Below are 26319 nucleotides of genomic sequence, written 5' to 3'. Positions count from 1 at the left end.
TAAGAGTTCTATCCATTATTAAGGAGTCAAGATAATGATGTATCTGTGTGAGCATTGGCATACTTCTCTCCCTACACACTTGAGCAGCCTAGAAGGAAGAAATTTCCTAGTGCTATAACCACTCTCTAAGATGGATTGTCTTTGCTGTGATGATAAGTAAATTATGTCCTTTCCAAGCATTAACTCATTTAATCCTCGCAACAATTCCAATAAACAATTTCCATTATTATTCTATTATCTTAATATAACAGAAATGATAAAGGAAGCGCAGAAACATTATACAAATTGTTCTCAGACAGTAAGATTTAAGCCCAGGAGTTCTGGTCCCAGAATATGTATGTATATGTAGTTATTATGTGTATGAGTGTATGTGGGTACTTCATGTACTACATATATATGTAGTTTATACATTGCACACAGGTGTGTGTGCGTGTGTTTTTGTGTGTGTGGGTATAGCTTTCCCATTTGTGTTTTTCCTAACCTACTAAAACCTTGTCTATATTTGCATCTAAATATGATCCAACTCTTTCGTCCTCTGTTTATGAAAACTTGAGAGCTACATTAGTTGTAACTAACTTCCTCACCTCACATGTTTATCCTAGCCCACTGAAAATGTGTTTTTCTTCTCTCTGTTCTATTAATGTAGCTCTTATAAGACCATCAATAGTGCTTCTAGTTCCCAAGGAGACTCAGACACTGGGCCTCTTTGTAGCTTTTAAAAGAGGCGGTTTTTGGCTGACTCTTTGGCATTGAGAGCTCTGTCCATTATTAAGGAATCTCCCAAGATTTTCTCCACCATTTAGTTTCTATAATCTGGAACATCCTTGTTTTGTTTTGTGTTTTTATGGTATTTCTATCTGCTTAATGTGCTATTCTCCTTTCGACAGTTAAGAGGTGACATTCTCCAGACTCTCAGTCTCATTCGGCTATTTTTCTCACTCTGTGCAGTTTCCCAAATACCATCATTTTTTTAACTTTTCATCTCTCATCTTTGTGTAATAAAATTCTCTAGTCTGTAAATTTCCAGAACTGGATACAAGTCTATCAAGATTTATTTAAATCTAATTGTCAATTGAAGGTCCCCTGAATGACTGATAGGCACCCTAAATGTAACATGTGTAAAGTTCAACTCATTGTCTTTCCCCAAACCTGTTCTATACTCTATCTCAGTTAATGGTACCAGGCTCCACCCTCACAAAGTAGAACATTAGTATTCTTCTTGTTTTCTTGCTTTACTCATCCTCATGTAGTGTCACTTCTCAAGGCCTCCTTCATTTATTTCCTAACTATTACCTGAATCATATTAATGACACTTTGAGCTGCAAGTGCCACTTTGAGTGCAAGAAATACAACTTAAATTTCCCTGAGGCGAAAAGGAAACTATAGAGTCTTGTGTTGCTTTGACTGGTGGAAATAGCTGGGTAACAAAGCAGTCCATGCTACCAGATGTCTCTCTAAATCTCTCAGTCTTTGCCTTATACCCACCCCTACACTGATCTCTCCTCCTCCTTTTGTGTTGACTGCATCTCTATTGCTAAGTCCAGATTCACCGTTGCATATAGAAAGGGAAAGAAGGTACTTTCACTCATAACTTCCATCCTAGGAATGACTCTGATTGGGCCAACTTTTGTTATAGCTCCACATCTTGATCCATCTACCGTGATGGAGTATGGAGTGAGAGGACAGGAGGAGTTATTATAATAGATTTGTTCCATCTATGTAATGGCCAAAATTGGCATAGTGGGAGTCACTCTTCTCTCTTCTCTGTCTCTCACTATTCTGTCAGCCACCAAATCAAATTGGTCTTTCCATTTGATATCTGTGCAATCCATCCACTTATTTCTTTCTCCATTGCCACTGACACAGTCTAAGTCACCATCATCATCTTTTCTGCATTATTCTAATTCACTTGTAAATAGACCCTGGCATCCAATTTTGCTCCTATCCAATCTAGGAGTCAACCCGGTGAATTCCTTAAAACACATTGATCTGATTGTGTTACTCCCAGGCTTAAAACTCTAAATGATTTCTCATTGCTTTTAGGACAAGTTCCAAAATATATTTCAAATGGCCTGCAAAAGTTTGCCTTCCTCGTAAAGCTCATCATTACATCTCCTAGATTTGTCTCTATATCAATCATAAAAATTTCCTTTTGTTTCTCAAAAAACAATTTTTTTCTACTTCTACTTTACATACACTTTTCCCTCATGTTTCTGTTTATATTAAAATAGAAATAAAATATACACATGGTTAAAAAAATCAAGCAGTACAAAAAAATATATAAAATAAAAATGAAAAATCTTTCCTCTCACTCCTGTCATGCTTACCTAAAGTATCCATTGTGCTGTTTATAAATTTTCCTAAAATATGTTTGTGTGTGCACATGCATTTTTTTTGGAAGGAGAAGGAAGAAATGGGTTTACTCTATATTCAGCAATATAGTAGTAGATTAAAGTACAAATTCTGGAAACTGACTACCTGAATTCAAATTCCATCTCTGTCACAAGATAGGCTTGTACTCGTGGACAAGTTATCTATTCACTTTGTGTCTTAATTTCCTCATCTGTAAAGTGGGAAATTAACATGACTTACCTCATAGGTCATTGTGAATATTAAACAGATATACACATGCATATAAAACACATATGGATGCTGATTCTGCCCATAGTTGAGCATATTTATTTCATCAATACAATCTAGACTTAGAAAATAACTATAGGGTGGATACATGGGCATACCATTCCCACTATGGGATAGTCCCAAGCCTAAATCCCATTTATCACCCAGTTTCCAAAGGCTTAGATTGACTGGTAACATTCTAGGTAAATTAATAATCCTGAAAGCCTGGGTGTTTCCTTTACACAAATGTGTACTACCTTTGCCTTTTTGCATTTCTTTTTCTTGGGGATGGTCTTGATCCCTGCCTCCTGTAGAATATCATGAACCTCCATCCATAGTTCTTCAGGCACTCTGTCTATCAGATGAATCTATTTCTCACTTAAACTGTATAATCATAAGGGATTTGATTTAGGTCATACCTGAATGGTCTAGTGGTTTTCCCTACTTTCTTCAATTTAAATCTGAATTTGGCAGTAAGGACTTCATGATTTGAGCCACAGTCAGCTCCTGGTCTTGTTTTTACTGACTGTATAGAGCTTCTCCATCTTTGGCTGCAAAGAATATAATCAATCTGATATTGATGTCTACCATCTGGTGATGTCCATGTATAGAGGTTTCTCTTGTGTTGTTGGAAGAGGGTGTTGCTATGATCAGTGAGTTCTCTTGGCAAAATTCTATTAGCCTTTGTCCTGCTTCATTCTGTACTCCAAGGCCAAATTTGTCTGTTATTCCAGGTGTTTCTTGACTTCCTGCTTTCGCTTTCCAGTCCCCTATAATGAAAAGGACATCTTTTTTGCATGTTAGTTCTAGAAGGTCTTGTAGATCTTCACAGAACCATTCAATTTCAGCTTCTTCAGCATTACTGGTTGGGGCATAGGCTTGGATTACCATGATATTGAATGGTTTCCCTTGGGAATGAACAAAGATCATTCTGTTGTTTTTGAGATTGTATCCAAGTACTGCATTTCGGACTCTTTTGTTGATTATAATTGGCTACTCCATTTCTTCTAAGGGATTCTTGCCCACAGTAGTAGATATAATGGTCATCTGAGTGAAATTCACCCATTCCAGTCCTTTTGAGTTCTCTGATTCCTAAAGTGTGGACATTTACTCTTGCCATCTCCTGTTCAACCACTTACAATTTGCCTTGATTCATGGACCTAACATTCCAGGTTCCTACGCAATACTGCTCTTTACAGCATTGGACTTTGCTTCCATCATGAGTCACATCCACAACTGGGTGTTGTTTTTCTTTGGCTCCATCTCTTCATTCTTTTTGGAGTTCTTTTTCCACTGATCTCTAGTAGCATATTGGACACCTACCAACCTGGGGAGTTCGTTTTTCAGTGATTATGATTATGTGATTATGTCATAGTTGAAAATAATAATTTTTTTTACTATAATTGAAACTATAGTTAAAGGAACCTTAAATCTGGTAAAAGATCAATAGGCAAGCGCAACACACTATGATGGTATGTTACCAGGGCATGTAAGGGGCACCACTTTCTGGGAAAAGCCCCAGAATGCACAGTGTCTAGCTGAGTTCTGGAACTCTAACAAAGAACTACTTTTCTGGTTTAGAACAATTGATAAAGACTCAAAAGCAAAATGAATTAGATATCAGATTCTAGAAACTGATTTAAAATGTAGTCAAAACTTTTAATTTTTCCTAATTTCAATTTGCTGATGAAATTTAATGTTTTTAGCTATCTTTTTTTTTGTTATTTTTAACTTTACAATATTGTATTGGTTTTGCCACATATCAACATGAATCTGCCACAGGTATACACGTGTTTCCCCATCCTGAACCCTCCTCCTTCCTCCCTCCTCCCTCCCTGTACCATCCCTCTGGGTGAGCTATCTTATAATGAAGTGTACAGATAATTAACATGCCCTCCAGTTAATTGGTGGAAATGAAATATCATATGGCATTCTAAATAAGCTCCCAGTAGCTTTTTTACTGTAAGATTTTAATTTTAGAGCATCTTTATGTAAATTTTGGAGATAGATCCTCTTCATCCTAGGAAAGAAGAACTCAACTGAAAAATTTTAAATGATACACCACCGACTGTTACAGCATCTTATTCAGACAAATGGAAACTGGTCTAGAAGTTGACCAGTTGAGGACAGTAAATTTACTTGAGTACTATGGTTAAAGGATAAAGTATCATATATGATAATATCCATCCTCATAAGTTTTCAGGCTTTATTAAGTGGTGGTACTAATGATGTCTTTAGAAATTGTTTCCAGAGATGTACTGGGCTTGTAAGTTTAAAGTCATATCTAACTTATAGGCCTCAGATGACATTACTAATTTTTTCACATGTTATACACAGAAAATTTCATCTGAGATGACTCTCTGATGTTTCAAAACTCAAGTCTTCTCTTTAAGATTGAATATTTGACACCTTCGGGGACAAGTATAAAAAAATGACTCAAGGTAATTTAAATTAGTGGCAATGACAGTATCATTGGAATAAGTACTTAGCTTCTTGGGATGATTATACTGAATTGAAAAACATTCAGCTGAATGCCTTGATAAAAACTACTAGCTGTCTTTTATATCCATTCTTCCTTGTTATGTGGTAGAAGGGTCCCCAGTATTTAGCTGGATCCATGATCACAGGATCCCATATGGCGCTAGTGGTAAAGAAACTGCCTGCCAATGCAGGAGATGTGAGAGATGTGGGTTCAGTTCTTGGGTCAGGAAGATCTGAAGAAGGGAATGGCAACCCACTCCAATATTCTTGCCTCTAAAGTCCCATGGACAGAGGAGCCTGGTGGGCTACCGTCCATAGGGTTCCAAAGAGTCAGACATGACTGAAGCAACTTAACACATACATATGATCACAAGAGATAAGGACTATATTTTCCTGCCTCCCTTCAAGCAAGATGAGACCAGGTCACTTAGTTTTGAATATAAGCACAAGTATCATGTGGCTTTCTTGAATTTGCTTTAATAGACAATCATCACGGACCATTTGCCCTTTCTTCTTTGTTCCTTTATCCTCTTTACAAGCTAGAGTGCTACAAAATTGCTGGAGCTAAAGCAGCTATTTTGCTCCATGAAATGGCCTTGGGATTGAAGGGCAAATAAGTATTAGAATAACAGGATGGAATCCAGGTGCTAAAAATATTTTATGAAATTGAGTCTTATACCAGTCCTAGACTGTTCACCTCTAGGCTTTTATGTAAGATAAATAAATATATCTCTTTTTGTAAAGAGATTCTCATCTGGGCTCTCAGTTACTCAAAAGGAACTTCATCTTATGTGATACCTGTGAGTAAGTTCTAGTGTGTCTGTTCAAAGTATCATATTATTTTCCAGAGTCAATATGTACTTTAAAAATAACAGTAAATCAAATATATTTTGTAACATAACAAACTTGATTAAGCTTTATAGGTCCACCAGTATATTATTATTTAAATATTAATTTTCAATAAAATTTCCAAGTTGGGAAGATATTGGTGTACCCTCAGGATGACCAGAGAGAGGGAAGGTAGTAAAGAGAAGCTGCATTCCAGATATCCTTGTACAGACTTTAGGGGAGGGGATGATGTCTCTTGAGGTCCACCTGAAAATCTACTGTTAGTCCTTACGTATTTATTCTACCACAAATATTTATTTGGTGCTTATTGTGCTATAGGCATTATTTTCGTTATTGTTCAGTCATTCAGTCATGTCCAATTTTTTGTGATCCCCTGGACTGCAGCACACCAGGCTTCCCTGTTGTCCTTCACTATCTCCTGAAGTTTGCTCAAACTCGTTTCCATCGAGTGGATGATACCATCCAATCATCTCATCTACTTTCACCCTCTTCTCCTCCTGCCTCGTCTTTCCCATTTCCCAGCATCAGGGTCTTTTCCAGTGAGTCGGCTCTTCACATCAGGTGGCCAAAGTATTGGAGTTTTAGCTTCAGAATCAGTATCAGTCCTTCCAATGAATATTCAGGGTTGAGTTCCTATAGGATTGACTGGTTTGATTTCCTTGCTGTCCAAGGGACTCTCAAGAGTCTTCTCCAGCACCATCAATTCTTTGGTGCTCAGCCTTCTTCACATCCTTACATAACCTCTGGAATTATTTTAGGGACTGACAATAATATAATGATTACAACAAAGTTCCGGTTCTTATGGAACTTACATTTTAGTGCGTGAGTATAGATGATAAATAAGTAACCCAATAAATGCATACTATGTGAGAGATGATAAGTGTTATTCAGGAAACTAAGGCCAGATTAAGAGGCAGGGTAGATTGAGAGTGTGCTGGTAGGAGGATTGGGTGAAAATTCAGAGATTCTCCTTTGGCCTGGAATAAAGCAAACATTTAATGATCATATATTTAGGTCTATTGCTTTTAATATGTTTCAGCTCTTGCACCCTCAGAGATGATTGCATACTGACATGCCTCCTCATTTTTGTTCCAAGAGCCCTCTAAAAAATCAGAAACTTGGATCTCCCATAGTGGGGAGATTCTAAGACAAAAAAAAAAAATAAGATTCCACATTCTTTTTCCTGTTTCAGGTTACTGTTAGGGTCAAGTATATATCTTGACAATTGCATTTAATTTACAAGAGCCTACTGCTACTGCTGCTACTGCTAAGTCACTTCAGTCGTGTCCGACTCTGTGCCACCCCATAGACGGCATCCCACCAGGCTCCCCCGTCCCTAGGATTCTCCAGGCAAGAACACTGGAGTGGGTTGCCATTTCTTTCTCCAATGCATGAAAGTGAAAAGTGAAAGTGAAGTCGCTCAGTCGTGTCCGACTCTTAGCAACCCCATGGACTGCGGCCTACCAGGCTCCTCCATCCATGGGATTTTCCAGGCAAGAGTGCTGAGTGGGGTGCCATTGCCTTCTCCGACAAAGCCTAACCTATGTTCAAATTTCACTTTTCACATACTATCCAAGAGACGATACTTTTACTTCTCACAATGTTTCCCAGCCTAGATAAGTACACTAAAAAAAAATCATTTAATGCTGGGAAGGTAGTCCTGTGGGAAAAAAGAAGCATGGAATTCAAGGTGGAGAGAGAACTGTGTGTGTACACTGGTCATACCTTCCCACTCACGCCCGAGCATCGTTGGCAAGTGACCAAGCTCATTCTCCTTCTGTAAGATGGAACAAAATGCACCAGCTCCTCCAGCTAAAGGAGATCCTCTCTGTGGAGAATGTGAAAGAACTGTAAAACCCTAGACACTGTCAGTTACTATATTTACTATTCTCTCGAGGACTAGGACATTTTAGGACATTGAAAGTCACTGAAGCTCATGTGAAGACTGTGTGGGCTGAGAGCAGCAGGTCCTGGTAGGCAGAGTTTGAGTAAGCACATATTTGTTTAAACTTGTTTCCTTAATTTACTAGAATCATTACTCTGTGCCAGTAACAGCATATTCTCAATGTTCTGTGAATAGTTGTAAATTAAAGATAAATTGGCTAGGATGAGCCCATCTCAGTATTTTATCTTTAAACATATATCTGTATGCATTATAGTATGTATGTTTATAAAATATTTGTTTTATTTGTATACAAAAGTGAAAGGAAGCTTCTAAAAAATTATAAAGTGATGTCAAGACGGGAGAAAAATTGCAACAAATGTGACAACCAGGGTTAATAATCCTTACAATAGAGGAGACTGCAAAACAAGAGTGAGGTGGCAAAGGTCCTGAGACAGGTAAGAAAGTATCTGAACGTTTAATTTCAGTGAAAGCTTAACCTGCCATATGAGAAATTTTCATTTCCATTGGATTTCCAAGAAAAAAATTTTTTAAAAACAAGATGCCATTGTATCTATTGGCAGAGATTTTACAAATTTTTTTTTAATTGAAAGTTTTTGAAAGAAGAGAGAAATGGATCATCTCATACCCTGCTGGTAGTTACATACACCAGTCCAGCTGTAACATGAATAAAGTGATGAAAATGTGCATAAGACTGAAAAGTCTTGAAAATGGAACTCTACTGTTTTCACTCCTATTAATTTATCTAGTTAGAATTACAAAGATGCACACAAAGGTTTACGTAACTAAAGACTCATCAGAGTATTATTTAGAATAGGAAATAGTGGAAACAATCTAGATAAATAGCAACAGGGTGTGATTAAATCAATCAAGGGATGAATAGTAAGAACACAATGGTCTTACGTTGTTTAATGAATTTAAGTATTGTTTAATGAAAAACATATTTGAGTTAATAAGCACAGCACATGCTCACTAAATGAATACATGGAAAAATACATCTCCAAAATGATGGGAGAATAAAGTGTTTTTGAATTGAATTATGTATACCAAATTATCTGCAATGAATATGTGCTACATTATAATTGTAAGCAAGTCCCAATAAACAGAATGATTTCTTTTAAAAATTATTAAAGGTTGGAATCTTAAACTTGTAAACTTGGATAGAAAGTTCAACTCAAATACACAAGAAGATCACATTGTTTTCTCGAAGGGACTTCTTCCTTCTCTTGAACCCATATGCCCACTAAACAGCCAAGGTGAGTTTATGGTGGGTCAGGGAGGTTAAACATTTCCAAGTAAATTCATATGCCCTTCTGGTGGGGGAGGGTGATGCTCTCCCCAGGGTCTGCAAAGCCTCCCCTGTCAAAACATCAGGAATGCGTAGCTAATACAGTATCCCCCTTTTCTCCATTTATTCTTTTTTTTAAAATCTATTTTAACTGGAGGCTAATTAAGATGTCCTTTTCACTATAGAGGACTGGAATGCAAAAGTAGGAAGTCAAGAAACACCTGGAGTAACAGGCAAATTTGGCCTTGGAATATGGAATGAAGCAGGGCAAAGGCTAATAGAGTTTTGCCAAGAGAACACACTGGTCGCAGCAAACACCCTTTCCTACAACACAAGAGAAGACTCTAAACATGAACATCCCCAGATAGTCAACATCAAAATCAGACTGATTATATTCTTTGCAGCCAAAGATGTAGAAGCTCTATACAATCAAGACAAACAAGACCGGGAGCTGACTGTGGCTCAGATCATGATATCCTTATTGCCAAATTCAGACTTAAATTGAAGACAGTAGGGAAAACCACTAGACCATTCAGGTATGACCTAAGTCAAATCCCTTATGATTATACAGTGGAAGTGAGAAACAGATTTAAGGGACTAGATCTGATAGATAGAGTGCCTGATGAACTATGGACTGAGGTTCGTGACATTGGACAGGAGACAGGGATCAAGACCATTCCCATGGAAAAGAAATGCAAAAAAGCAAAATGGCTCTCTGAGGAGGCCTTACAAATAGCTGTGAAAAGAAGAGAAGCCAAAAGCAGAGGAGAAAAGGAAAGACATAAGCATCTGAATCCAGAGTTCCAAAGAATAGCAAGAAGAGATAAGAAAGCCTTCCTCAGCGATCAATGCAAAGAAATAGTGGAAAACAACAGAATGGGAAAGACTAGAGATCTCTTCAAGAAAATTAGAGATACCAAGGGAACATTTCATGCAAAGATGGGCTCAATAAAGAACAGAAATGGTATGGACCTAACAGAAGCAGAAGATATTAAGAAGAGGTAGTAAGAATACACAGAAGAACTGTACAAAAAAGATCTTCACGACCAAGATAATCACAATGGTGTGATCACTCACCTAGAGCCAGACATCCTGGAATGTGAAGTCAAGTGGGCCTTAGGAAGCATCACTACGAACAAAGCTAGTGGAGGTGATAGAATTCCAGTGGAGCTATTTCAAATCCTGGAAGATAATGCTGTGAAAGTGCTGCACCCAATATGCCAGCAAAGTTGGAAAACTCAGCAGTGGCTACAGGACTGGAAAAGGTCAGTTTTCATTCCAATCCCAAAGAAAGGCAATGCCAAAGAATGGACAAACTACTGCACAATTGCACTCATCTCACATGCTAGTAAAGTAATGCTCAAAATTCTCCAAGCCAGGCTTCAACAATACGTGAACCATGAACTTCTAGATGTTCAAGCCGGTTTTAGAAAAGGCAGAGGAACCAGAGATCAAATTGCCAACATCCGCTGGATCATTGAAAAAGCAAGAGAGTTCCAGAAAAACATCCATTTCTGCTTTATTGACTATGCCAAAACCTTTGACTGTGTGGATCACAATAAACTGGAAAATTCTGAAAGAGATGGGAATACCAGACCACCTAATCTGCCTCTTGAGAAATCTATATGCAGGTCAGGAAGCAACAGTTAGAACTGGACATGGAACAACAGACTGGTTCCAAATAGGAAAAGGAGTTCGTCAAGGCTGTATATTGTCACCCTCCTTATTTAACTTATATGCAGAGTACATCATGAGAAACGCTGGGCTGAATGAAGCACAAGCTGGAATCAAGATTGCCAGGAGAAATATCAATAACCTCAGATATGCAGATGACACCACCCTTATGGCAGAAAGTGAAGAGGAACTCAAAAGCCTCTTGATGAAAGTGAAAGTTGAGAGTGAAAAAGTTGGCCTAAAGCTCAACATTCAGAAAATGAAGATCATGGCATCTGGTCCCATCACTTCATGGGAAATAGATGGGGAAAGAGTGGAAACAGTGTCAGACTTTATTTTGGGGGGCTCCAAAATCACTGCAGATGGTGATTGTAGCCAGAAAATTAAAAGACGCTTACTCCTTCGAAGGAAAGTTATTTCCAACCTAGATAGCATATTCAAAAGCAAAGACATACTTTGCCAACAAAGGTCCGTCTAGTCAAGGCTATGGTTTTTCCAGTAGTCATGTATGGATGTGAGAGTTGGACTGTGAAGAAAGCTGAGCACTTAAGAATTGATGCTTTTGAACTGTGGTGTTGGAGAAGACTCTTGAGAGTCCCTTGGATTGCAAGGAGATCCAACCAGTCCATTCTAAAGGAGATCAGTCCTGGGTGTTCTTTGGAAGGAATGATGCTAAAGCTGAAACTCCAGTACTTTGGCCACCTCATGCGAAGAGTTGACATGGAAAAGACTCATTGGAAAAGACTCTGATGCCAAGAGGAATTGGGGGCAGGAGGAGAAGGGAAAGACAGAGGATGAGATGGCTGGATGGCATCACCGACTCAATGGACGTGAGTTGAGTGAACTCCGGGAGTTAGTGATGGACAAGGAGGCCTGGCACGCTGCAATTCATGGGGTCTCAAAGAGTCAGACACGACTGAGCGACAGAACTGAACTGAACTGAATTACTTTACAATATTGTAGTGGTTTTGCCACACATTGACATGAATCCGCCATGGGTGAACATGTGTTCCCCTTCTACAGCCTCCCTCCCACCTCCCTCCCCATCTCATCCCTCTGGGTTGTCCCAGTGCACCAGCCCAGAGCACCCTATCTCAGGCATCAAACCTGGACTGGCAATTCGTTTTTCCATTCATTCTTATGGTAACTTCTTCCTCCTGGTCTCCACGCAGCTGACATCCACTATTAATGCCCGCTGTGGACTCTATCCTTGATTCAGTCACAAGCACCCATCTCTAGTCAGTTTCTTTCCTTCCTTATTTTTTGCTGAGTTTTGAGGGTTTATTTATTTGTAGGTTTATATTGGTTAATTTTTTATTGTGTCCTTTTTTATTGGGGTATAGTTGCTTTACACTGCTGTGTAGGTTTCTGCTATACAGCAAAGCAAACCAGCCATAAATATACATATAGCTCTTCTTTTTTGGATTTCCTTCCCATTTAGGCCACCATTAAGCACCATTAGAGTTCCCTGTACTATAAAACGGGTTCTCATGAGTTATCTGTTTTATACATATTAGTGTATATAGGTCAATCCCAATCTCCCAATTCATCCCACCTCCCCTTTTCCTTTCTTAGTGTCCGTATATTTGTTCCCTATATCTACATCTCTATTTCTGCCTTGCAAACAGGTTTGCATTTTTCCAGATTCCACACATATATACAGATGGCCAAGAGGCACATGAAAAGATGCTCAGCATCATTAATTACTAGAGAAATTTAAATCAAGGCTACAATGAGATATCACCTCACACTGGTCAGAATGGCCATCATGAAAAAGTCTACAAACAGTAAATACTGGAGAGGGTGTGGAGAAAAGGGAATCTTCTTGTACTGTTGGTGGGAAAGTAAATTGATACAGCCACCATGGAGAACTGTCCGGAGGTTCCTAAAAAACTAAAAGCATTACCATATGACTCAGCAATCCTGATACTGGGCATATATCCTGAGAAAGCAAAATTCAAACAAACACATGTGTCTCAATGTTCATTGCAGCACTATTAACAATAGCCAGGGCAGGGAAGCAACCTGAATGTCCATGACAGAGGAATGGATAAAGAAGACATGATACACATATATACTGAAAGATTAACCATTAAAAGGAATAGCGTTGGGTCATTCAGAGATGTGGATGGACCTAGAGACTGTCATATAGAGAGAAATTAGTCAGAGAGAGAAAAACAAATACTGTATTTTAATGCCTGTGTGTGGAATCCAGCCAGTTTCTTGTCTGAATTTGCCTCTTCTGGTCCCTGGTTCTTTTGGCATTTCACTTCACTTTGCATAGGCATATGGCATTGGCAGGATCTTCCCCAAACCCCACACATTCATAGGGAACTGGGGCCCAAACTCAGGCCCTCTGTCTGAACACTCATGTTTTGTTACTTTGCTATGGTCGGAGGCACACTGTGGAGACTATTGTCCCAAAATCCTACACAAAGGCAAGATGACACAAGCCTCCCTCAGCTTTCCAAATTTATTTCCTGCTCCAGGAGAGTTTTCCTTCTTCTTTTCTTAGGGAACCCCTAAGATTTGGAAAGATAGAGTTGGAGAAAAAGGAAGGGCAAGAGGATAGGAAAAAAGACAGGAAATCGGATTCACATGTCTGCTTCCCTGGAACACAGCTGAGGGAGGCTTGTGTCATCTACGGCTTTTAAAAGCACCTCTGTGATAGATGGAGAAGGAAATGGCAACCCACTCCAATATTCTTGCCTTGAGAATCCCATGGACGGAGGAACCTGGTGGGCTACAGTCCACGGGGTCGCAAAGAGTTGGACACGACTGAGTGACTTGACTTTCTAACTTTCTGTGATAGAATCAACTCAGCTCAGCTATTATTACTGGAGCTGTGAGAGGACGAAAAACCAGGTTTTGCTAGTGATAAAAACACAATCGTTTAGAATATCACAATATTGTTCCTGCTATAATCTCCTCCTCGTAAGTTGGCATCCCTACAAAGGACATTCATCCCTTTTATATACTTTCTTTTTCCAAAAGTATATCTTCTCAGACTCTTATACTCTCATCTCTTCAAGTTCATCTGGGTAAACATCATACTGGGCAAATCCCCCACCTTTCTTGAATAAAAGTTGTTATTGTTCCCTAGGATGCTGTGAGTTAAAGTCACTCAGTCATGTCCAACTCTTTGCTACTGCATGGACTACACAGTCCACGGAATTTTCTAGGCCAGAATACTGGAGTGGGTAGCCTTTCCCTTCTCCAGGGGATCTTCCCAACCCAGGAATTGAACTGGGGTCTCCTGCATTGCAGGCAGAGGGAAGCCCATGCTGAGCTTCTTCTAATCCTAGCTCCATCTTCATGCTGCCTGGCCACGTACTTGACCACTGGAAAGCTCAACCAAAGCTGTAAGCAGTTTCCCCTAAAATGGCTTAAACCTTTGATAAATCTTCAAGAGAATTTACCATCCATGACTATTACTGAAATAGTTAATAAAGGAAGTAACTCAAGAAAGAGAAATGTGAATCCTGATGGAATGATTGAAATGTAATCAACAATGTAAAGAACCAAACATTTAAAATATGTTGGCAAAAACAATACACACAATGTTGTATGTTTTTAAAAATATAAAACTAAAGATAAATCAGGCAATACTTGAAATAAATTAGTCAATGAACTATTGGCTACCATATGCAAAATTTTTATGAATTTGGCTTTTGACTTTACATTCTATTGTGTTTTTAACTATATTGAAGTTCCATATGTTTAGATAGCAAATCTGTCTACATTCTCCTTTATTTTTCTTTAAAAAAATTTTTTTTTATTTTAATTGGAGGCTAATTACTTTACAATATTTTCATGGTGTTCTTTTTTTTTAAGTTAACCTATTAATTAGAAAGTCTCATTCATACTCTAAGGTTCTAAGAATATTTATGTAATTTTAAAGAACTTAACATTGTTTCTTCTATTTACAAAAGTAAGAGTATATTGATGTGGAATAGAAATATACTTAGATATTGAAAAGTTAAAGTAGAAATAATAAATTTAAAGAATATGAGGATAAAAGGAGAACTGTTAGCATAAAACCTTGAAGCTCCTGATGAAGACTTTACCATGATAACTGATTGCAAGGGTACCAATTATTTCTTCTAGTGCTGAGAAAGTGCTGTGCTTCCAGAGAAAGAACAATCCTAGTCTTACTGCTCTGGTATTTTTAATTAAAGATTGAGAGCATCAAATATGACAAGACATTGTATTTTCTTTTTTCAGATATTTTAGATTGCATTTTTAAGTGAAAAACAGTTTAAATGTGTAATGGAATTATTGGGTTGGAAAAAGTTCCAATTTGATGACAGTTGACTGAAGCAAAAGGTTAATTTTATTAAAGGCTCATGTAACTGTACCAAAAAAAAAAAAAAAAACCCTAAAAATTTCATTCCTATCTTCAGACCCTTTAGTATATGTTTTTTTCCAGTGTGGGCTGCAGGCCACTTTCACATATATATTTATATATGGTAACTAAAATCAAGTGTAGAATATTGGAGGAAAATATTTTCCAGATTCTCATGTGTCTCGTGATGTATTTTGTTTATACTGTGGGACGGAAGAAACACAGCCTTTGAGGCCAGATGGTCCCAGATTAGGGTTGCCAGATTTAGCAAATAAAAATACAGGATGCCCAGTTATATCTGAATTTCAGACCGACAATGGCTAATTTTTTTAGTGTACATCCTATGCAGTCTTTTATCAGGCAACTCTATCCTGGATTGGATCTGAGCACCACCTTTCCTGCTGTGTGACTTGAGAAGTTACCTAATCTCTCAATGTCAATCTCCACATTTTCCAAATGGGAAGAATGATCATTTTTCAAGTTTTGTAAGTCTTGACATATATTTTGCATGCAAAAGACCTTGAACAATAATCTAAAACACGATAGGTGCTTAAAAACATGAGATTCTGAGACTCTGTCCAGCCACATGGAAACAGCCACAACTGTCAATTTACAACCTTTCATGTCAACAAGTTTGTACATCAGTAGTGAATAAACTAGTGAATTTGGATGCTGCCAGCCAAGATTTTAAGCCACTCTTTAATTTCTTGTTGCCCTGGTTATTGCATAACAAGGTTTAATAGAACAGATATCTAGTAAAGACCTACTGTATAGCACAGGAAACTTTTCCCAATCCTCTGTAATGACCTATATGGGAAAAGAATATAAAAAAGACTGGATATATGTATTTGTATAACTGATTCACTTTGCTGGACAGCAGAAACTAACACAACATTTTAAATCAACTAGACTCTAACAGAAATTATTTTAAAAATTGAAAACAAAATCTTCTGGTCCTGAGAGCTAGGAGGGTGTTATGGCAGTTAGATTAGAACATTTAGTTTGGGAGAATGGCATTGAAACATGTATAATACCATATATGAAATGAATCGCCAGTCCAGGTTCGATGCATGATACTGGATGCTTGGGGCTGGTGACTGAGACGACCCAGAGGGATGGTATGGGGACGGAGGTGAGGGGGGGTTCAGGATAGGGAGCACGTGTATACCTGTGGCAGATTCATGTTGATGTATGGCAAAACCAATACAATATTGTAAAGTAATTAGCCTCCAATTAAAATAAGTAAATTTATATTAAAAAATAAAAAAAAGTAAAAATCTGCTGTACGACAAAAAAAAAAAAAAAAAAAACTGGGGGAAAAAAAGAACATTTAGATGTTAAATTTTAAATATCAAAATTAGAATATTTTGTTCCCTATACCCATCTAATTGTGTTTCATATTTTTCAATTTCAGTGAAAAGTGAATCATTTATCCAGTATTCAAGCCAAAATCTAGGATTTCAATAAAAATACAGGGGGGTTTTCTATAGAAATACAAAGAATCTTAAAAGACAATTTTGAAAAAAAAATTGAAAACGGAGAGAGTACACCTAGCATCCAGATTTTGGCTTCTAATACCATTCCATAAAAAAAGAAACTAGAGTTCCTTGGATAAATGATTAGTTCTTGAACTGGGGCAGGGAATACACCAGAAGAGCCTGAAAGTATCTTGTAGTGCCATAAATTAAGAAGAGCTAAAAAATTACAAAAAAACAACAAACATCAACTGTACATCAATAAGTATTTATCAAAGTGGCATAGATGTGAACAGGAAGAATTCCAAAGCTAGAAAAAAAAATGAGCAATGAAATAAATAAAATAGTATTGGGTTATTACCCAAAACAAGAAATACATATTCATGAATTAATACTAATATAAATAAATGATTAAATAAATAAATAATAAAGGGTAAGAGACAAATCTCTCCTGCAGAACAATTCCAAATAATTTATTTAGACACTCTGCCCTGAAGAAGGTGGAGCAAAGCTCCCTACTCCTTAGCTGCATATAGGGTATAGTGACCCCACTTCAGAGGGTACTGTACGGAAAGGGGGAAAAGAGTGACTCAACAGTGGTGAGACCTGACAAACATTACCTTAACCAGGTGGTCAAGGTCAGTAACAACCGCGATAAATCCTGCTGGTACAATGTACCCTTGATATCATGTGCTGAAAATGCCACTTCACCTCTGTGGCTGTCACTTAACCTTTTCATGCCTTGGGTGTCTTTTACTGAGGCTAACAATAGTCACGAGAGTCCTTACCTCATGGGGTTGTTCTGAGAGTTAAATAAATAAATAAATGTATGTCATCTGGTTAGAGGCTGCCTGGCATATAGTACGCTCTAAATAAGGAATAACTGCTCTCTTTAACCCTTTTTTCTTCAATACCCTCATTCAATAATGATACTGATAAATCCTATCACTTTTTGTTCCAAAATATAAAACACCTTTCTCCATTTTTTTTTATTCCTAGTACAAACAGCCCTTTAATTTATCTCTGTATTTATTCCTATCTCCCTTCTCTGATGAGGGGTTTTTTGAAACTATGAATGGGTTCATATTACATTCTTGCTAAAATTCTTCAGTGGTTTTTTTTTTTTTTTAATGTGCACATTTGGTAAATGAGTCACTCTATTAGGGAGGCAGAAATCAGTATAGAGAACTTGGGCAAGGCACTAACTATTGATCAAATGCTTAGAGTTAAAAGTAGGAAAGAGTGTGAATTTCTGTGCTCAATTCCTTATATTCTCCCACCATTACAAACGATTCTAACATTTCTTTTTTTTTTTAAGTGTTTAAAATGTTTAATTATGGGTAATATTTTTTTAAATTTTATTTTATTTTTAAACTTTATATAATTGTATTAGTTTTGCCAAATATCAAAATGAATCCGCCACAGGTATACATGTATTCCCCATCCTGGACCCTCCTCCCTCCTCCCTCCCCATACCATCCCTCTGGGTTGTCCCAGTGCACTAGCCCCAAGCATCCAGTATCGTGCATCGAACCTGGGCTGGCATCTCGTTTCTTACATGATATTTTACGTGTTTCAATGTCATTCTCCCAAATCTTCCCACCCTCTCCCTCTCCCACAGAGTCCATAAGACTGTTCTATACATCAGTGTCTCTTTTGCTGTCTCGTACACTGGGTTATTGTTACTATCTTTCTAAATTCCATATATATGTGTTAGTATACTGTATTGATGTTTTTCCTTCTGGCTTACTTCACTCTGTATAATAGGCTCCAGTTTCACCCACCTCATTAGAACTGATTCAAATGTATTCTTTTTAATGGCTGAGTAATACTCCATTATGTATATGTACCAGAGCTTTCTTATCCATTCATCTGCTGATGGACATCTAGGTTGCTTCCATGTCCTGGCTATTATAAACAGTGCTGCGATGAACATTGGGGTACATGTGTCTCTTTCCCTTCTGGTTTCCTCAGTGTGTATGCCCAGCAGTGGGATTGCTGGATCATAAGGCAGTTCTATTTCCAGTTTTTTAAGGAATCTCCACACTGTTCTCCATAGTGGCTGTACTAGTTTGCATTCCCACCAACAGTGTAAGAGGGTTCCCTTTTCTCCACACCCTCTCCAGCATTTATTATTTGTAGACTTTTGGATCGCAGCCATTCTGACTGGTGTGAAATGGTACCTCATAGTGGTTTTGATTTGCATTTCTCTGATAATGAGTGATGTTGAGCATCCTTTCATGTGTTTGTTAGCCATCTGTATGTCTTCTTTGGAGAAATGTCTATTTAGTTCTTTGGCCCATTTTTTGATTGGGTCATTTATTTTTCTGGAGTTGAGCTGTAGGAGTTGCTTGTATATTTTTGAGATTAGTTGTTTGTCAGTTGCTTCATTTGCTATTATTTTCTCCCATTCTGAAGGCTGTTTTTCTTGGCATCTCAAATAAAGTTCCAAATTTCTTATTATCACCAACGAGGCCCCTCTTGAGAGCCTTGTTGTGCACCTTCCATGGCTCCTCCCTTACCCCCGGGGCTCCAGCCATACTGGACACTGACTTTTTATTCTTGGAACTGAACTAAGACTCCTTCATGCCTAGGGCTTCAGCACCAGCTGCTCCTTCTGCCTGGAATACTTTTCAGCCAGATTTTTGAGTGACTGACTTAACTCTCAGTTTGAAATGCTGCCTTTTCAAACAAAAATTCCCTGACAGCACAAGTTTAAAGGAGTTGCTCATATGAAGTCTGCATGTACTATATTATCTTTTTACATATTCTTTAGTTTGAAGCAATCACAGAGAAAAGGCAAAAGTGTGATACAAGGAAATTTTTCCCTGAACCACTTGAGAGTAAGCTGCTGACATGATGCCCCAATCATTCTCTACCATTTTAGTGGCTATTTTCTACCAACATGGACATTGTCCTATACAATTGCAAGACAACCCACAAAATCAGAAAATGAACATCAATGCATTACTGCCATTTAATCATTTGGCTTTGTTTATACTGTCCCAATAATATCTTTTATATTCATAAGACCCCACTGAAAATCATGCATTGCGTTGAGTTGTCCTTAGACTTTTCAATGGGGAAGAATTCCTTAGTTTTTCCCTGACTTCAAGACCGCATCCAGTTCAGTTCAGTTCAGTTGTTCAGTTGTGTCTGACTTTGTGACCCCATGAACTGCAGCATGCCAGGCCTCCTTGTCCATCACCAACTCCTGGAGTCTACCCAAACCCATGTCCATTGAGTCAGTGATGCCATCCAATCATCTCATCCTCTGTCATTCCCTTCTCCTCCTGCCCTCAATCTTTTCCAGCATCAGGGTCTTTTCAAATGAGTCAGCTCTTCGCATCAGGTGGCCAAAGTATTGGAGTTTCAGCTGCAACATCAGTCCTTCCAATGAACACCCAGGACTGATCTGCTTTAGGATGGACTGGTTGGATCTCCTTGCAGACCAAGGGACTCTCAAGAGTCTTCTTCAACACCACAGTTCAAAAACATCAATTCTTTGGTACTCAGCTTTCTTTATAGTCCAACTCTCACATCCATACATGACTACTGGAAAAACAACCACATTACAGACCAGGTATTTTGTAGACTGTGCATCAGTTTGGATTTGTCTGATATTTCCTTATGATTAGATTCTGTTATGCATTACTGGCAACCACATCACAGAAGTGATGCTGTATCCCTCTCATTGCTTCCTCCCAGGTGACACATGAGTTTGATTCTATCCTTTACAAATAATGATCACTGTGATCACCTGATCAAGGTGGTGTCTGCCAGGATTCTCTACTATAAAGTCACTCACTCCATTTTGTAATTTGAAAGCATTTTATGGGGAGGTACTGAGCCTGGCTTCCCTGGCGGCTCAGTGGTAAAGAATCTGCCTGCAATGCAGGATACATGAGTTCACTCCCTTGGTCAGGAAGATCCTGTGGAGAAGGAAATGACAAACCACTCAGTATTCTTGCCTGGGAAATCCCATGGACAGAGGAGCCTGGTGGGCTATAGTCCATGGGATTGCAAAAGAGTTGGATATGACTTACCAAATAAACAAAAACAACTGAAACTGTATATATTATTTTCCTTGTCAAATTTTCCATTTTTTTCTTTCATTTATTTATATCTAGGCAAACCAATGGTTTCCCTATTTTATTCCACATGTTTTAATCTATTGCTATTATGATTCATTTTGACACTCAAGCTGCCCCAGGTTTGACTGGTGGGAGCCTCTCCAAGCTGAATTCTTGAGACATATTTCAATCATCATTTCTATGTTTTCTTGCTTTCTGGTATGATAAGACATTCCAGGCTTATCTTAGAGTTGCCTTGCGCCAGCTCTGGTATCAGATATCTTTTCAAAGAGCCCGACTTTTTTTTTTTTTCTTACTGGAAAATAATATTCAGAATTCAAGATCTCAGGCTCCAGGTATACTCATTGTTATTAGAGTTTGGTGCTTGAATCACTCAGTAGAAAGATCCAGAGAATAGATATTTTATACATCATATATTCCCTATATCTTTCCACTGAGGGGACTAAAATGTATATATTTTATATATTAAAATATAATTTATATTAGAAATGCTCATTATATCATAACATATTTTATATACACTTATTTCTGTATTTATCCACACATATGTTAAAAACTATAAATTTTCCAATCCAACCATACATGCAGAATTCATTCGAGCTTTCTCATTTTCTGAATTTTTAGCTTGTTTTTCCAACAGTGAGAAACCTGACTTCCACTATCTTTGAGAAATCTCCTGGTGTGTAACCAATATCCAACCTCTGCCATCCTGGCCGGCCCCTGCATGTGTTCTTCCCCTGCTCAGACTCTGATGACCTGTACCAGTGATTGCATCCTGCTCCTGTGCCTCGCTTTGTGGCATCTAATAGTTGCAGGATTGAAATGTCCAGGAAGGGAAGAAAAGCTAAAGAGACAGAGGAAGAGGAAATATGTTCCATGGTCTCCATGGAAGTTACCACAGCATCATTTATTCTTTTTATTTCTTTCTTTCTGTTTTCTTTTTTTTTTTTTAATGTCTCCCGCAGCTAGAATGTTAAGTCTGTAATGTTAGGTACCTTTTCTGTCATGTTACTGAAAAATCTGGGCATTTGGGAGCCAGCAATATTTTTTCTGCAATGCACACATATAAGATTGAAAAAAACGTAAGGGCTTATTTTTCTTTGAAATTAGTTAGACTAAAGTCTCTATAACAACACAGATAGTGATCAGTTTAATTGCAGATTTCACATCCAAATAGGTTGTTTTAGACTTGTAAAGACATAGTTTTAAAATGGTAATTTTGTCAACCTTGGAGTTACTGCCACCAGGATAAAAATATTTCTACTTCTTGATGTTTAATGGTTAATAACTAAGCACCCCACTCCAGTACTCTTGCCTGGAAAATCCCATGGATGGAGGAGCCTGGTAGGCTGCTGTCCATGGGGTCGCTGAGGGTCAGACACGACTGAGTGACTTCACTTTCACTTTTCACTTTCATGCATTGGAGAAGGAAATGGCAACCCACTCCAGTGTTCTTGCCTGGAGAATCCCAGGGACGGGGGAGCCTGGTGGGCTGCCGTCTATGGGGTCACACAGAGTCAGACAAGACTGAAGTGACTCAGCAGCAGCAGAAAATATCTAACCTATTGCACTTCCCCTTGAAGACAATTCAGTTGATTAGGCCTGTAAATTAGTCAACAGAATGCTTAGAGGTTAATTCAATGAAAGATTTACTATGTACAGTTAAGTCATGTTTCTTTATGTTTTTGTCCTCATCCTTGCAATGTATATATTGCCATTTTGATCCATTTGTAGCAAAGAAAAACTGATCTAAATATAAATTACCTTCCACCTGTTAGGAAAGTAAATATCTTGATTCATTATGTGAAGAGATTGTTTTTCCCCCCATTTCCTGATGTGATCTCTTGCAAAAGGACAAGCTTTTGACTTGGAGACTTTTTGCATGCTACAGCATGTCCCGTGTGATATGCCAGTTGCTAAGGTAACTGTATTTCGCTGAAAATACCAAACTAAACAGGAGTCTGAATCATCAGTGTGCAGTTTGATGCCATTATATTCATGGAAAATTTTCTTAGCATTTAAATAAACACATCATTCATCATCATTTAGTCCCTAAGTCGTGTCCGACTCTTTTTCATCCCCTGGACTCTAGCCTGCCAGGCTCCTCTGTCCTTGGGATTTCCCAGGCAATAATACTGGAGTAGGTTGCCATTTCCTTCTCCAGGAGATCTTCCTGACCCAGGGATCAAACCCAGGTCTCCTGCATTGCAGGCAGATTCTTTACCGTCTGAGCCACCAGGGAAGCCTTCATAAATAAATACATAATGCCCAGATAATTCTGGATCCTTTCTCTGATGTTCTCTATTCTTGCTTTGATATTCAAAAGCACAATCACAGGGTACTCAATGACACAAAGAGGTCAAAATATTTTATAAGTTAGAACTCACATAGTTTCTCAGGTTCTGCTAATTAGGGGATATGTAATCGATTGCTGTAGATGGAACATATCTTTGTACTGTCTGCACACAAATTCAACAAACAAAGTTGCAGAAGAAATCAGATTGCAGGACATCTAAGAGGTTAAACCACTTTCAGAACCTTAATCCATTGTTGTAAACAGATTAACATCAAATCATTTTGGAAAAGAACTTCAAAACATTGTCGCCTTACTTTGAAATATCTTCTTAAAATAGTATAGTATCTATGCACATTGATAGCTATGTATATGTATTATATTCATTTGAAATTAATAAATCTGAAAGTCTTTTTTTTTTCTATAGGTCATACATTTTCTAATTTAGACTCATTTCATCAATTAACAAGTTTGTGTAATACAGCTTTTATTCAATGAAGCAACTTAATAAAATAGGTAGGATTTTATAGGTTTGGTGACTCTGCTTTTGAAATTGATGAAACCTTACATTGTTGATTAATTTCTGTTAGCTAAAAGCATACTTTACAATTCTCAATTTCTCTTGCAGCTTTTCTTGATTCTCTGCACATTTTTATCAAGAATCTTAACTTTGAAACCACTGACATACATTCCCTGAATAGATGTGGGTTTAAGAGAGTACACAGTAATATATGTGAAAAATAAGCATTGCTTTTGGAAACACACAGCTATCCAATGACAAAGACATCTACCTGACTCAGAGATTTCCAATGTCTCCAGAGTTAAATGCCAGAATTCAAGTTCAGCTCTGCCCCTTGACTACAGTAAGTGGGGCAAGGCAGAGACAGCATCAGTTTTCTCATCAAAACTTTGGAGATTATAATAATATATGTATACTTAGGATTGTTGGCAGATGAAGTCCGATAACCTCTGTAAAGAAACCAACATTGTGCTTGATACATGATAAGTGTTCAATAAATGTTTTTTGCTATTATTTCTATTATCGTAATTAAATACACTGGATGAGACATTCATTTAAGACATTCTTTCATATATTGAATATAAATGTTTGGGGCTCAGGCATTGTAGATTTCATCAAGCACTATTTTTAGTTTCCTGTAGATGTTAACTTTATCTCAGCACTGGGTGAGGCTTCTTTTGTGAAAACTCAATACCAGTTTCATAAGAAAATGAAGATTCAAACAAGTTAATTTTTGAGAGTGAAGCTTGACTCCTCCCTTAAATGACAAAGCTTTATAGTTTAAATTAATTTATTACACACCCCCAAGTCTTAGTCAAAAATATTTGAACATCGGTTGACATTTTCTTGATGACTCATGCTGCTCCCTACGAGGCAAAGCGCTGCAATCTGGTCTTGCCCTTGGGGAAGGATGAAATACATGGGCAGATCTGTCCTGGATGACTGTGATTTTCTGTTTGATGTGTATTTGGACTCTTCGCTGTTCCCTGTCAGTTGTCATTCTATGCCTTTAACAGTCTTCACCCTGTCTCGTTTCTAAGAGAGCATTTGGATGGAGACCAGGTTACCAAGTGAAAGGAAATGCCTGAGCAAGTAGAACATGTGATAAGTAGATATACAAGGGTAAAGCAGTTGGACCTGAGATGACTGCTCTGCTCTCTGTGGGTATTCTGAGCTGCAAGGTTTGATGTTGCTGAAGTTCTATCAACAATCTAAATGAGACAGTTTACAATTAAATCTAGAGACCTTGCGTGAACACAAATATGTACTATTGAATAATGCTGAATTTAGTGGGGAGACTAATGATGCCTGTCGACCCCACTCTCAGTGCACAAAATAAAAATGAGTCATGCCTGTTGCATAATCTGTTTGGTTTCTGAGTCACACAAGTTCTTTAGAATCGACTTCACCTGCTTTCCTACAGATAGTAACCTAATTGTTATTTAATTACATTTACAGTATCTGCATTTTGGCTTACACTATGTAGACTGATGCAGAAATTAGTTAAGTTGAAGCTCCTTTTAAATTTTCTCTTGATAAAGGAACTTCTTGTATGGTTTTATTAATTAGATTCTTTGTCACTTGAAATCATTACATGTTGAAATCTGTCATCTTTCAACTCTGGAAATACTTTTGGAGATGTACACTTTTATATCAATACCAAGTCTCATATTTTAACTTCTTTTTGGTAACAAAAATTTGAAGGTATACTGTCATTGAAGGTATACTGCATACTCAATCATATTTTTTACCTAATATCACATCTATTATTTTTGTAAACAAGATGTGATTATTTTGTTGATTCAACATTTCTATGTATTCAATGACCTCCTCAGTTCAGTTCACTCGCTCAGTCATGTCCGACTCTTTGTGACCCCATGAATTGCAGCACACCAGGCCTCCCTGTCCATCACCAACTCACGGAGTTCACCCAAACTCATGTCCATTGAGTCAGTGATGCCATCCAGCCGTCTCATCCTCTGTCATCCCCTTCTCCTCCTGCCCCCAATCCCTCCCAGCATCAGAATCTTTTCCAATTAGTCAACTCTTTGCTTGAGGTGGTCAAAGTATTGGAGTTTCAGCTTTAGCATCAGTCCTTCCAAAGAACACCCAGGACTGATCTCCTTTAGAATGGACTGATTGGATCTCCTTGCAGTCCAAGGGACTCTCCTAGAACATAATAATTTAGTTACTTAAACAAATATCCATTATGGTCTTTTTGCTAATCATTTTGTATATTACTAGTGGCTAGCAGAATGTCTGGTATTAGATACTGAATTTATGTTCATCATGAATACAGAAATAAAAGCTGATACCAGGCCCACTGTTATCTTAGTTGTGACACTGAAGAACCTGATGAAAATGCTTTTATGACTTCAAGGAGCTCCAACCAGTCCATTCTGAAGGAGATCAGCCCTGGGATTTCTTTGGAAGGAATGATGCTAAAGCTGAAACTCCAGTACTTTGGCCACCTCGTGCGAAGAGTTGACTCATTGGAAGAGACTCCGATGCTGGGAGGGTTTGGGGGCAGGAGGAGAAGGGGACTACAAAGAATGAGATGGCTGGATGGCATTGCTGACTCGATGGATGTGAGTCTCAGTGAACTCTGGGAGCTGGTGATGGACAGGGAGGCCTGGCGTGCTGCGATTCATGGGGTCGCAAAGAGTCAGACACGACTGAGCGACTGATCTGATCTGATCTGATCTACATGGTATATTTTTACTGATCCATCAGTTTATTCTTTTATTTTTTGTCATTATTAAAGTTTTGCAGGATATG

Source organism: Bos taurus, chromosome 1, assembly GCF_002263795.3.
Source record: "Bos taurus isolate L1 Dominette 01449 registration number 42190680 breed Hereford chromosome 1, ARS-UCD2.0, whole genome shotgun sequence".
NCBI classification, from domain to species: domain Eukaryota; kingdom Metazoa; phylum Chordata; class Mammalia; order Artiodactyla; family Bovidae; genus Bos; species Bos taurus.
The sequence above is the reverse complement of the archived record's forward strand: the minus strand, read 5'-3'. Positions refer to the sequence as shown.